This window comes from Phaenicophaeus curvirostris, chromosome 18 (assembly GCF_032191515.1).
Source record: "Phaenicophaeus curvirostris isolate KB17595 chromosome 18, BPBGC_Pcur_1.0, whole genome shotgun sequence".
In the NCBI taxonomy this organism is placed as follows: domain Eukaryota; kingdom Metazoa; phylum Chordata; class Aves; order Cuculiformes; family Cuculidae; genus Phaenicophaeus; species Phaenicophaeus curvirostris.
In genome coordinates, this window is record NC_091409.1 from 6947909 (window position 1) to 6961767 (window position 13859).

Here is a 13859-nt window from a genome sequence, read left to right on the forward strand (position 1 = left end):
CCACACTAATAACACGGTTCAAAGCTAGTACCATGTTCCAGAAATAAAACTCCATTACTATTGAAGTGCTGGGCCTGATTTTTGAATCATATTTGCATAAAGATGTGTTTTTCACCTGGAGCCATCATCTGTGCACCAGGCAACAACTGTCACCTGGACCTGAAAGGCTGTGTGATGCGGGCAGCTGAAAGAGCACCATAACCCTGAGACTGCATGCTAAGCTTTACATCTCCTCAGCCTTTAAATATCACGTCTATACGTGAAACAGCGAGTGGAGGGGGCAGAATGGTTTCTCATGTTTTTTTTCCCCAGTGCCCAGCCTTACACATAGAGATTTTCTCTTTGCTTCTCTTCTCTAACACTGCGACCAACCTCCCTCACCGACCAGCAACTTCGCTAGTGCCGAGGCACAGCACATGCCCCTGTCAGGGTAAGGTTTCAAAGCATGTTTAAATGTCCTAGTAGTATGCTGGGATTGCATTATGGCATTTCATATTAATTTTCATCTAAAGAAATCATTACAATTTACCATCAATAGTCAAAAATAATTTAACTGCTAATTAGACATTAGCCATGGATGATCCCCATCCACTGTGTGTAATCAGCTATGTGACATCTTTTCCTGGCTTGGCTTTTAAATGGCAGCTGGGGACCAAGCACTGGAGCATCTGTGATGCCTTAAAGCGTTTAAGGATGTGAGCGGCTGCAGGTCCCAGTCAAACCACACGATGAGAAAATCACATCTATCAAATGACCATTATTCCTCCTTCTTCCTGGGTCAGTGGGGAAATCACCTTCACACCTCTCTTAGGCTAGGAAGGTGTTGCAATTGTCAACACTACCTTGGAAGTCCAATAAAAATCTGTATTTCAAAGAAACCTACAGCAGCCCTGGCTAAGGGAGATCCATCAGCGTGGGGTAAGCAGCTTTCCCTCTCTGACATCTCTCTTCCCTGGCAAAGGGGCATGGAAAGTGGGGAGGGAATGGAGGCAGTCGCCAAATCTATCTCTTCTGCAAAATAATTAGTCTTCTCTTGGAAGCGACACATGCTGCCCTGTTCTGAACAATTTGAACCACCAGAAGATGCTGGGAGATTGCGGCACTGCCACGCACGGGGCTCTGGGGCTGGAACAGGGCAAGGATTGCTCATTTCACAGCAGATTTTCTGTATCTCATCAGAAACAGCAGTAATAGGTTAAATGCTTAATCTTTTAGGAAGGGATTAACGCACATACCTTAACGATATTTGGAAATTTGGAATCCTGATTGGCTGGCAGCGGGTCACTTGACTGTGACCGCTTCATCCAATCAGGAATTTAATTGGCTTTGGGCGTTACATTAGCATGGGAGTGTGTGCCACACAGAGCCAGCTTCTGGTGTGTCAGTTAGCTGAGGGGACACAACGGGGGTGTGTTCTGCAGAGATAACGTCCTGCTCAGCTTTGCCTCTTGCCTTCAGGCCCTAAAAGGGGATAAAGATAGAGCTTTCCCACCCGTGCCTTCTGCCACAAGCTCTCCTATTCCAGAATCAGGGTATTCATGGTGGGAGATGTTTCTCCTCACAAATGAACATTTACCAATAGGGCTGTATAAAAAGGGAAAAGCTTGTCCTTCTACAGCTTCATGGTGTTTCCTGGCTTGTTTGGACAAGGGAAGACATCAGTCTGTAAAGTGAGATGTACCCAACCATCCTGGAGATGAATCTCCTATCTACACTGACTTCAGATTGGGGCAGAGCTGCTAAAGAGGTCTCTGGCCACACCAGGCTTTCCCCATTACCCCAAAAGTCAGCTTCATGTCATACTTCCCTCTTCATTATTGCAACTCCCCTTGTCTCCAGGTTGTTGCTCTTCTGATTTACATTCCTTTGCCACTTTTTCTGCATCTTTTTATGGTTTTGTGTCCCTTGGAGCTGCAGGTGTGGCTCAGCTGGTGCAGAGATGGGCTGTGCCTGTCTGCTGGTTCAGCTAAGGGGAGCAGGAGCTGGGTCAGTGTGCTTTTGTGGGATGTGCGAGCTCAGGCAAGCTGTTTCCTCATTTCTAAAAATAAAAGCAATTTTCTGTAAGATGTGTTGTGATGGTGACAAGCACAAATGCTACTGATGAAACCCTGCATGACTGACATGCAAGTAGTGAGTCTGTGCCGCAATCCAGCTGTCAGAAATGCAGCCTGAGGTTACCCTGGGTTTGTCCCTGTTGCCCCAGGAACCTGGCATAATTAAGAAAATATCTCTTAAAAACAGATAATAAACACCTATTTCACTCATTCCACCATGGGTTTGTATGCAAAGCTTCCCTATTAAACCCTGCTGAGACTTGTAGGTAAACTTGCTTTTGTTGGCATGTTGGTGTTGTGTTGATGGCTGGACTAGATGATCTTAGAGGTCTTTTCTACCTTAACGATTCTATGATTCTGTGCATCTATAAACAGGGCTCATGTTTGTGCTAAGCTGGGCTTGATTTGGGTTTGGGATGTAAAGAATGAACCACCTTCAGGCACGGTTCCTTTGATTTGGCTCAGGGTTTGCCCCTGCCTACGGGGGCTGATCTATCCGCACCCTCATACTGAACCTCACTTGTCAAGCAGGAGAAATTCCATGTTTCTCTGCTGCTGCCAAGTTTCTGCAGAGCAATATCCGTGCTGTAGTGTTCTTTATGATGATTCACACTACTCTATTCAGAAAACCTATTATATTCTGGAGATATTGGTTGTAAAGAGAAATTTCACAGATCGTGGCACAGGTTTCAACCCATTCAAAGCTGACAGGACCTTTCCATCAGGGAGAAAAAATTTTTCTTCTTTATGACTATTCTTATTAAAAATAGGATTCCTTCTGCTCCTTTTGCTTCTCTAGCCCACAGAACATTTTTACCCTTCATTCTTTAAATGAAATGATTTGTTGTGGTACTAAAATCAGAAGAGTTGTGGCAGACTTTACTCTCCTGAAATAAACCAGATTTCTGCTGATCCGAGCGAAACTGGAATAGCAAATAACCATGTGAAGCAATTGTTAGCCAGGCAAACAAAACAAGGCGAAGCTCTCTGTTGGGCCATCATTCATTTAGATGGACAGAAAGATAAGAAAGGCAGAGAAGATGTTCTGCTGTCACATAGCTCACACATAGTGAGCAAAGAACGGCTCTGAGTGCCAGCACGAAGGGGCATGCTCAAGGTCTTTGCGCCATTAAAACTTCACCAGAGAGGGAAGCTCTGAGCTGAAGAGGAGCATTGCCTGATGGACCTCATTGCGGAACAGGAAAATGGTCTTAGAAAACATCTCAAAATGTGGAAGAGTTTCTTGTTGGGGGATTCAAACTATTCCAGTTGTGTTTCTGACGGCTCTGACAGGACAGTGTCACTGGCAGATGTCAATGCCAGCAGCACACTCCAAGCTGATTCAACATGGGCTAGGGGGAGGGGTGTGTGTGTTTAAATTCTCGTCCCTCAAAGCTTCTCTATCCCCTCATCTTTGTCTTCTGTTGCTCCTGTCATGCTGATAAGCTGGAGTGTCCAACCTGTTCCCCTTGTGCCTCCACACTGTTAAGGGAGAAGGAATGTTGATGAAAGAATCAGTTCCCTGTAATTCTTTAACTCCCTGTCATTTAGAACCTACTATCAAGGACATGTTATCAGCTAGATTTGCTCTTCTTAGTTTATTAAGCTTTTAAAGCCTTTAATCTTATTTGGTTTGGATTTGTGTCTTTCACTGCATTTCTGGAATCAATTGGAACAGAAAATAATAAATATCACTTTCAAGATGTTGACATGACTCGCATAGAGGCAGGAAAGATGCTCAGAAAGCCCAATGACAGGCACAGAAACACAAAGAGGACATCTTGCCTACACCTACACACGTCCTTATGAATCATTTCCTGCAAGAAAACCTGCTTTTTCACACTTTCCAAGTTCACTTTTAATGAGAGATTCATTTCTAAAACTAAACATTAGAAATAAATTTACAAGCATGCAACAAACAGAGTGAATGGGAAAGGCTGATCCTACTGCTATGGGGCAGTCAGGACTTAAGGGAGATGCTCCTGCAAAATAAGAAGCAAAAACATTCTATGCAGAAACCCAGACAGTTTTCCACTTGCCTTGTAAAGAAGGAACTTCAGAACTCTCTAGCTACTCCCGTCTTTCACCACTATAAGGACACAAGACCTCACAGCCTGCTCCAGGTCCTGCACTACCCCTGTTCAGTGATGTACGCAGCCTCCTTGGAGCCCTACGTGTAGATCTACATCTTCAACAGGGGCAAAGTTTACTATTTAAACGCTGATATTTACTTTCTCTCTAGCCCAAACAGAGGAAGAGCCTCAGCTGCAGCCCTCGGTCACCATCGCGCTCCTGTGATGTTCAGAACTGCCTGGCTGATTCCCGACGTGTTGATTCAGCCTTTGGTTTCCTGCCAACTGGCTTTCCTTTTTTAAGAAGATGCTCTTTGTTTGTCTACTGTGCAAACACCCTCAGAGCGGCCAAGACTTTCACTGAAAAAGGTCACGGGTCATTTCTTGAGGAAAAACTTGCACTGATTTCCTGAGGTGCTTTGGCCATGCAGCCGCTGATGGCTTGAGTTCAGGGCAAAGTCACGGTACTGCTGTCCCTATGAGACATCATATAAAGATGAAACTTTAAGTCCAGCAGGCTGAAATGAAAAAGTCTCAAATATATAATTAAGAAAAAAATCTATTTAGGTTTTGAGCATAAATATCTTTCTGTTTGGTTCTTTCAAATAAGTTTATCAATACTAAATACCTGTCTGCTCTATTTATTATTATCGGTATTATTTGTATTAATATGATATATTATTATTATACACAGTCTTCCTATACAATTGCTTTGTGTTTGTAAATGGTGAAACAACACTAGATCTAAAGAACCCGCACCCCCTGCCGCAGTGTGATGAAACTGTCAGTGGTGGGCAGAAAATTCCCTTCTGTGCCGCTGCTAATTCAACCTAGAGATTTTGTAGGCACAAAAATTATTAAGCAATCAGTCTGTTTTTTCCACAGTGACTGCATTTCTAAATAAATATTAATGGTCATAATAGCTGTTTAATTAAGTTTATCTTCAAAAGCAGTTCAGTGAGCCACTACTTCACATCTCCCTAAGCGAGGGGTTTGTTCTGCTAGGTGCCACGTCCTTGTCTCTTCTAAAGTCAGCAACTCATGTGCTAATACCCACTGCATTCATGAAATCTCATTTTTCTTCAGTAAGTGTTGTCAAGGAAACCTTCCTCAGGGCCTTGTGATCCACAGCTCCTCTGCCAGCGTCCCTCACTGAATCACAGAGGTCAAGAGACTAATTGTACAGGAGGTCTCTGTTTGCCACTTTGTCTCTCAGACATCCCTGGTCACTCTGGCAAAGGGACACAATAAGCCCCGTTCTCTGCTCGGTTTGGTCCCTTTCCTCCCTAGGAGTCACTTAAACCCCTTCTTTTCACACAGATACAGAGCCTGCCAACAGCAGACCTTATATCTTGAAATCATTTATGTTTCAGAAACAAACTCTGGTCACTGGGATGCCCTGGAAGACCAATGCCTGCCAGCAACTGGAGGTGACCCAAACCAGTTCACTCTCCTGCTGCAGGGACTGGCCACCCCTGGGGTGTTCGCCCCAGCCAACACAGCTTTCAGGCTGCCTCATGCCGTAGCTGAGGATAAGGATTTCTTCCCCCAGTACCATCCTGTGCAGGGCCTGGGCAAGATTAACCCCCTGGTGTGGTTCAACACAACTTCCCTGCTGAAGCCTGGGGCGTTGAGTCCTCACCTCCTCCTTCCCCTTGGCCTGGCACCTCTGTGCTCTGGGTTCATGGCATCAGTTTGTGTGTTGGCAATGATGCTCTCAGAAGTATCGATGCTTTGACCTTCATCCCTACGCTCTGTGCTGCCGATGCCTTTCAGAAAGAACCTAGCTCCAAAGATACGTCATTATTCAGTCCCACATGCCTGAATGCTGTTTAGCATTCCAGGAAAGGCACAATCCTTGCTAAACATAAGGCATGAGACTGGCACTGGAGCCGTGCAGACGCCTGTTTGTTTCTGTCTGGAGTTGAGGTTCTGGCTTCAGAAGGGGAGAGGTTTCCCAGTACATCACGTACAGCCACCAGCCTTGCTCAGCTGAAGACATGAGCTGTGCACAAGCATCCATGCACAGAAACCTCTTAAACAGCAGGGATATGTCAAGGGAGAGAGAAGGCACTGGTGTGTAAGGCAGTAGCTGGCAGTACTTTTTCTAGAAAAACCTTGTAGTCCATGGTGGGGAAGGGCTCTTGATCAGGGAGTGCAGGGATAGTATGAGGGGAAACAGTTTACAGCTGAAAGAGGGAAGGTTTAGATGAGATCTTAGGGAGAAATGTTTTGCTGTGAGGGTGGGGAGGCCCTGGCCCAGGCTGCCCAGAGCAGTGGTGGCTGCCCCATCCCTGGAGGGGTTCCAGGCCAGGTTGGATGGGGCTTGGAGCCCCTGATCCAATGGGAGGTGTCCCTGCCCATGGCAGGGGTGGAAGTGGATGGGCTTTGAGGTCCCTTCCAATCCAAGCCATTCTGTGATTCTGTGATGATGGTCCTTGTCAAAGAGCACATGCCAGGTGCACATCCCATGGTTGACATGTGTTCCTGTGCTCCACAACACTCTAAACAGGGTAATCGGCACTACAGTTAAACAGCTGGCTCCTGCACATAACATTGCAGAGGAAAGAAGAGGTTGCTCAGCAGTGACTTTCTCACTGGTGTTCAGAATACAGCTCCCAGGAAGACGACTGCTTCCTAGGAGGAATGTTTCAGTAAAATTATTGTCCTGTAATTGCCTAAACTTCTCCCAAACTGGGGTCAGTTACGGGCCTGGTGAGGGTTGTGCTCTGTACACCCCACAGAGCCTCTGGCTTGTTTGGTTTTCCTGGACTACATGTTGCCTCAGAGCTCAGTTGGAGCTCAGGGATGGAGAGAGGTGTCTGTGCAGCAGCATCAGATCCTGGAGCTCCTCTGTTCCCTCTACTCCTGCTTGTGTCTCCTGATAGCATCTCAGTACTGCGTGCTGCTGTGATTGCTGATTGCCAAGATTAGCAATCAGGCTAAATTAATAAGCAGGTGCCTTTGTGATCCAGGCAGAAAAAGCCCTCTGACAAGAATGACAAACTTGTTTTATTTGTAACCTACGTCAACACTCAAATCTAAGTTTCCCAAACATAATTAAATTAATCTGTTGTGCCCACATTACTCTCCTCACCCCCCCAGCTTTTTCCTCCTCCCTCAGTTTCTTAGTTCAGCTGTGGCTCTCCAGCTTGGCAGCGGAGAGGAGGCACTGGGACAACCGGGACGTGACTGTATTTGCAACAGACATCAAATATAATGAGCTTCTTCAACAAGTGCCTGACGTTCCTGTCAGCCAGATGCTCTGTAAAGCACAGCCTTATCCCAGGCTCAGGCTCCACACTTTCCCTTGCCTGTTGGAGGACTTCTTAGCCCTCCTCACACTGATGATGATGGACAAACATCCTTGCTGCTCCTCACAAAAAGCATCCTGGCGTGGCAGGCACCTCTAGCAATGGGGGGAACCTTCTCCAACCAGTAGCACAAATTTCCCTGTTGAGCAGAGTATATTAAAGACGTGCCATTAACTCACCAGCTATTTCCCGCGGGAGATCTGCTACCATTTATGAAGCCATCTAAACTCTATAAAGTCTGTGAAGCAGAGCAGTGTTGGAGATCAGTAGGAATCTAATTTTCTAATAGAGTGATTTACTTCCTACCAGCGGGGTATTATTTTCCATGGTCCCTGCCTCTGCTCAGCCAGGAAGGCTTCTCAGAGTTTGGTCTTGTTCACTTGACAGGGACGCTGGGAAAAAGTGGAAATACTTAAAAATTAGCAAAAGGGGTTGTTTGGTTTAGGGAATATATCCTATACCCTCTGGACCTGCTATATTAAGCGTTGTCTGCTTAGCTTAAAGAGCCAGCTCTGCTGCTGGAGGGAGAGAACAAACACATCAACAGGACTTGCACAGAAGATACAAGGCTGTACTTAAGTACTGTTTTGGTCAGGCCTGCCAAACCTGTCTTCTAATGATGCAGCTCTCTGGGATGTCCTGGATGTGGGGGCAGCAGTCTGAGAATGGCTCAGAGTTCCCTGGAAGCTCTCAAGTACAGTAGAAAGACTTCAAAATCATTCAGGGGCTGGAACAAGACTCACAGGATGTGTAAAGCCCAAGAGATACCAGCTGGACTTGCCCAGTTCAGATGAAATTATTGTTATTCTTTTTATTTTATGGGCTCTTACTGCAAACTGCAATTTTATTATTTTATTTTGCTTCTGGTTACCCCGAAGTTGAATTATGATCTTAAATATACTAGTGGCAGTTTCCCAAAGGAGGAAGAAGCTCTTGCTCCAGGCTCAAAAAGCCAAGCTTGGTTTTTTCACTGTCCTGTCAACACACAGCCCAAGAATGACTCACTGTGTCCAAGAGACACCCAGAACAGCACAGCTTTCACTATAGGAACAAGAGTGTTCACATTTGGTGTCCTCTGCAAGTCTAATTCATGGCTGGCATCTGCAGCACTTTCTCTTCAGGGACCTGTGGCCTGAGTTACAAAAATGCCTCTCTGAAGGCATAAAAAATGGCAGAAAGCCACCCAAAGCCATTTTTCTCATCCAGTGGAAGATGACGATCAGAGTTTCTTGGTGACCATGCAGCATGGCCAGCAAAAACCTGCTTTCTGCACAGGTCTGTGCGCCAGAGCACTCCCCAGCTCTGCAGGATGCTCCCCAGTATGCGCAGACCAACGGTCTCCGTTGCTGGTCTTTTGTGGAACCCCTCCAGGCTTTGCTAGGTAAAGCTCCCTGTTCTCCCCTTTGCATGATGGTCCCTCTCCCTCTGCTCTGCACCTTCCACCCACCCCATCCTGCTCAGGTCAGCTCAGCGCCAGCTCTCCCCCCTCTCTTTCCTGCACATCGTGCTGGGAGCTCTGGCAGCTGATCCCCTTAATTAGGTCACAAATAGATCACGCGTAAAACACTTGCACCAGCCAGATCCTCTGAAGGAAAAACATGCAAGCTCTGCAACTGGGCTAAAAGCTCAAGAGAGGAAGGAGAAAGCTGAAATACTTCTTCAAAACTTCGCCTGCAGGAGCCCTGTCTCAGTTTCTGCTCAGCAGCTGGGTCCCTGCTCCCTGACCCTGTGGCTGAGTGGTAGTGTTGCTTTAATTTCCTCTTGCTCCTGCTGCAATGCCAGATTGCTTGGATATTCGTAAACAGAAGGAGTTTAATGAAAATTATAATTAGAGCCCTGCGGTGCTCTTGCAGGTGCCTTTACACTGGGCTGCCGATTAACATTACAAATCAGGCTGGTGTCACTGCAGAGTCTGCAGTGAGAGAAGAGAATTCATTAAAAGGGAAGCGCGGGGTGGGTGAGAAATAGGGGAGAAAGAAAATGATATTGTTATTAATAATAATAATCAAGGAAATTGGGACCTGCCATGGTCTTGCTGTAACTTTGCTCCTAGAAAGAAAGCCCGTTTGTAACCACCCTGCAGCAGGAGGGCAGAGAGCACGGCCACCCCCACATCTCCACTGGTAATTACTGCACAAACGGACACTGTTTCGTAGAGCAAATGTTTCTCATGGAAAGAAAACTGGCCATGAAGACTTTATCTCTCCCACCAGGAGACAGGGAAATGCTTTTAGCACTTCTTCTTCCTAATACGTAGCTGTGAAGTTGTGTGGATCAGCGAGAGACAACATGGGAAGCCAAAGGGATGCATTTCCCATCATTTTACAGCTTTCCCTTTCCACCTGCCAGCAACTCCATCCGATGCTTTTTGCTCCATTGCAATGCACGAGCAGCAGCTCCTTGAGAAAGACCGAAGCCCTCGTTCAGTGAAGTGTTAGAGCATCCACTGACTTGAGGCACAGCGTACACCCAGCTGTAGTCACGAGCTGAAGGGCTCTGTACAATCTGGGTCTGACAGGGCAAGAGAGAAGATCCTGTGTGAATAAGACAGAGGCATCTGAGCATCAACGCACTGCCATCCATCCCCGCTCCTGCACATGGCACCACAGACTGGTGTTATCCCAAATACAGATCAGTGTCCTGGGTTTGATCCTGCTCCTTCCACCAAAGCCCTCCAGAACAGTTGTTAACTGTCTGTCTTCCCATCTGTATAGTGGATTTAGAAATAACAAACACCCTCATTTTGCACAGAGAATTGCTGGAGACTTGGGTTGTATTTGTGAAAAGCTTCTCTAATACCTCCTCCTAATCATCCTTCATCAGCAGAGACCGCATCCTCACTGGAATAACATTTCTATTGGATGCCCACCCACCCATAAAGATAAAAAGAGGTGGCATTTTAGGTTGGGAACCTCCCCATGATGCTTGCAGCACAAGCCCAAACCCCTCACCTTTCCCATCACTGTCACATTCTCAAAACGGAGGGGTAAACTCGCCCCTCTCCTGTGCCTGCATCCCTCCAACGTCAGCCGCGGTGATGCTCCAAGGAAATCCCAGCAACGCCCAGCAAAGGCTGCCCAGTCCTTCCACCTGCCAGACCTCCACTGCTTCTCATCTCAGCTATTAATCTTACATCCCCTCCGCAGGCAAAGGATGTATCTGTAGTCTAATCAACAGCTGGGAAGTCAGGACAGAACAGACGAGTTAAGACTACAGAAGCGATTTGGTTTATATATCAAAACTGACCCAGGAGACTTTCTGCTCTGGACGTCATGGCAATAAGCAGAGGGTTTTCAGGCAAATTAGAAGCTGGAGGTATTTTAGGAGTTTGGCTGCAAGCTGGCCGAGGGATTTGCTTGCATTTCATGCACCCTATCATCAGTATAACGTGACCCATACTGTGACAGCTGAGTTTTAAGCATCACTAGTAACACTCTGTTGTTCTTTGCCAAGAAAACTAGCCCAACATAAAAATGTGCTTATTTCAGTTTAAAAAAAAAGGACAAAAGAAAAATTTCCCTTGAAAAACTATAGTTGAAAAAGCATGAAGGCATTTTTTTTCAGCCAAAAAAATAAACATCAGTGAAGAAATATTGACCAAATCTCCCTTAACAAATGTACCAGCAAACTTTCAGGCCTGTCATCAAAGCATGAAATGAAAAAGAACTGGGAAGAAAAGAGTAGTTTGGACACGAAAAACATTTGGTGGTCCAGCTTCTGGTTCCAGTAAAACGCTTTTGACAGGGCGGATTTTAAATTGGAACAAACAGGAAAACGACTATTTTGTTACATATAAGGACTGTCAGAGGCTTTGGGGGCGTTGCAGCAATCTTCCAATAGCCACAATCCCCACAACTTCCCTTCTACCATGTGGCCAGAAAATGAATCAATCACTATTGCCTTCAGGGAGCGCAGGGATAGGACGAAGTGGAATGGTTTTAAGCTAAAAGAGGGGAGATTGAGATGAGATATCAGAAAGTTCTGTGTAACTATGAAGGTGGGGAGGCCCTGGCCCAGGTTGCCCAAAGAAGTCATGACTGCTCCAGCCCTGGAGATGTTCAAGGCCAGGTTGGATGGGACTTTGAGCCCCTGATCCAGTGGGAGGTGTCCCTGCCCATGGCACTGGATGGGCTTTAAGGTCCCTTCCAATCCAAACTATTCTATGACTTCTGAGCTGCCATCCACGTCCCAGGAGTCACCGGTACCCTCAGCACAGCCCCATCAGAGAGGTACCTGCTGCTCTCAGAGGCGAGGAAGGCTGACCACCTCTCCTGTTCCTTCCTTAACTGCAATCTCCCCAAGAGCATTACAGGCTGGGAAGCAGAGATCCAACTCTATTTTTCTTAAATCAATAAGAGCAAGAAAATAGAGATACATGTAATGCTCAAACTGGTTAAACCTAAGTAAGTACTTAGGATGGAGAAGTTTAGACACACATTTGAGGCTAAACCTAGGTTGATAAAACACCTTGGGAAGTACCATCTGCTCTGAGTAGTCACTAAAGAGTAAAAGTGCAAACTAGACTGAGCACTGGAAATATGCACTTCAGGCAGAGAGTTTTGGGTTTAATGCATGCAAATGAGCCATGGTAGAAGTCACTAAGCCCATATTTTTCTTATGCTCACCATTCCCTGCACCACTGTGTTTTCCTGTTATACTTCAGAGGAGTTCAATGAAACAAAAGGTTCTCATCAGGGATTTATTAGCAATACAGTACCATGCTAAAAAAATAACCCTAAGGTTTAACAACTTCTCCTGCTTCTGTGAATGGCATCGACATCTGTGCGCTGTATGTCTGTTCAGCTACCCAGTTAGTATTTGATGGGAACGGTTGGACTCGATGATCCGGTGGGTCTCTTCCAACCTGGTTATTCTGTGATTCTGTGATTCTGTGACCATATCACTTTTTGAGCAGCATCCCCTTTGTTTTTCACTCTTCAGTCCAGGTTGATGATGAAATGAAGCCCATGACGTTCACTTTGATGGAGGTGAGCTGCTGGCTTTCCAACAGTGTAAATAAGGATTCAGTACCTTTTAAAAAGCATCACTTTTAAAGGAAAGCTCTTTTGAGCGAGGGCTAGAATGGGGTTATTTTCCACATGACCAAACGTCAAAAGGAAAGTGGCAGCCCAGTCCATGCTCTTATCACCCTCCCTGAGTCACCCACTGGATAGATTTGTCACAAGGTGAAATAAGAGCAAGTCCTCAATTCATTATCATTTTCTACTTGTCCTCCTTAATGCAGCTCCTGCCAGGATGAGTTTGCTGTGGGAAAGTGGAATGAAACCAGGCTTTTCAGTTTGCTGCTAAATGGGACTGGGATGAAGCTTTCAAGGGGGGAGGGAAAACCTTCCTCATTATAAAGGGAAAATGTGCAATGCAGAGTTTTCATCGGATGCTGCCCAGCCTCCCAATTAGGGTGACTGAGACAAACAGTGGTGTTATTATATGTAACTGCTTATCCAGTGTCACTCAGCCATTGTTTATTTTATGAGCATAATTTATCTCTTCTGTTGTGCTACCCAATTTGTTTGCATTTTCAGTCCAGTCGACTGTCTCCCTCTCATTGTAGACATCTTTTGGCCTCCCACCAACCGACTCTCCAATTAAATTTCCAAGAGTACCGCACAATGGCCAGGCTCCTCCTGCGCTTCATTTTTCACATGACGTTTGTGTCCCCTTCATTTCTACGCTGCCCCTACCCCTCCCCTGCTAACTCACAGCTCCTCAATGGTTCATGGTTTATTCAACAGTAAAGCTGAATTACTTTTTTCCCCCACTCTCTTTTTTTTCCCTCTTCCTCCCCTCTTTTAAACTAGAAGTTGGTCAATAGGTGCCACTTCGGCAGCTCTGGGGAACAAAATTCAATTGCAACAAATATTTAGCTGTCATGACTCTGTGGTGCAAGAGCTGGGTGATCTTGCAGGGACTGAACCCCAAACCACCAGGCAGCTCAGACGTGGGGCACTCATGAACTCTTGTGTCTCCTCTGGCCATGAAAGGGGACAAAGACTTGTCCTCTTTTAGCACGTGTAACCAAAGCTTCATCCACGCACGGCCCTACCTCCCTTCTGCTGTTATCACTCCCCTTTGAGGTGCAAGACAACTCCTCATCCTTGGAAAGATGATGCCTTTTGCTTCTCCCAACCCCAAACTTTCCAACCAGCTTTTTTCAAGTCTTTTGTTCTTCTTGCTTGCAGGTCTGTCTGCAAGGATTAGCTAAAATAGAAAAGTGTTAACCTACATTGTGGAAATCCTTGCCACTACATTAAGTAATTTCATGGAATCACAAAATGCTTTGAGTTGGAAGGGACCTTTACAGGTCACTCAGCCCAACCCCCTGCAGTGAGTAGGGACACCTCTAACTCAATCAGGTTGCTCAGAGCCCCATCCAACCAGACCTTGAACATTTCCTGGGA

At 46.0% G+C, this 13859-nt stretch overlaps 1 protein-coding gene across 3 annotated transcripts in view; it reads right to left on the reverse strand.

Moving 5' to 3' along the window:
* NKAIN4 (sodium/potassium transporting ATPase interacting 4) overlaps nt 1–13859 on the reverse strand; it is a 52107-nt gene that overhangs the window by 26520 nt on the left and 11728 nt on the right. The gene's annotated exons all lie outside the window — the stretch shown is intronic.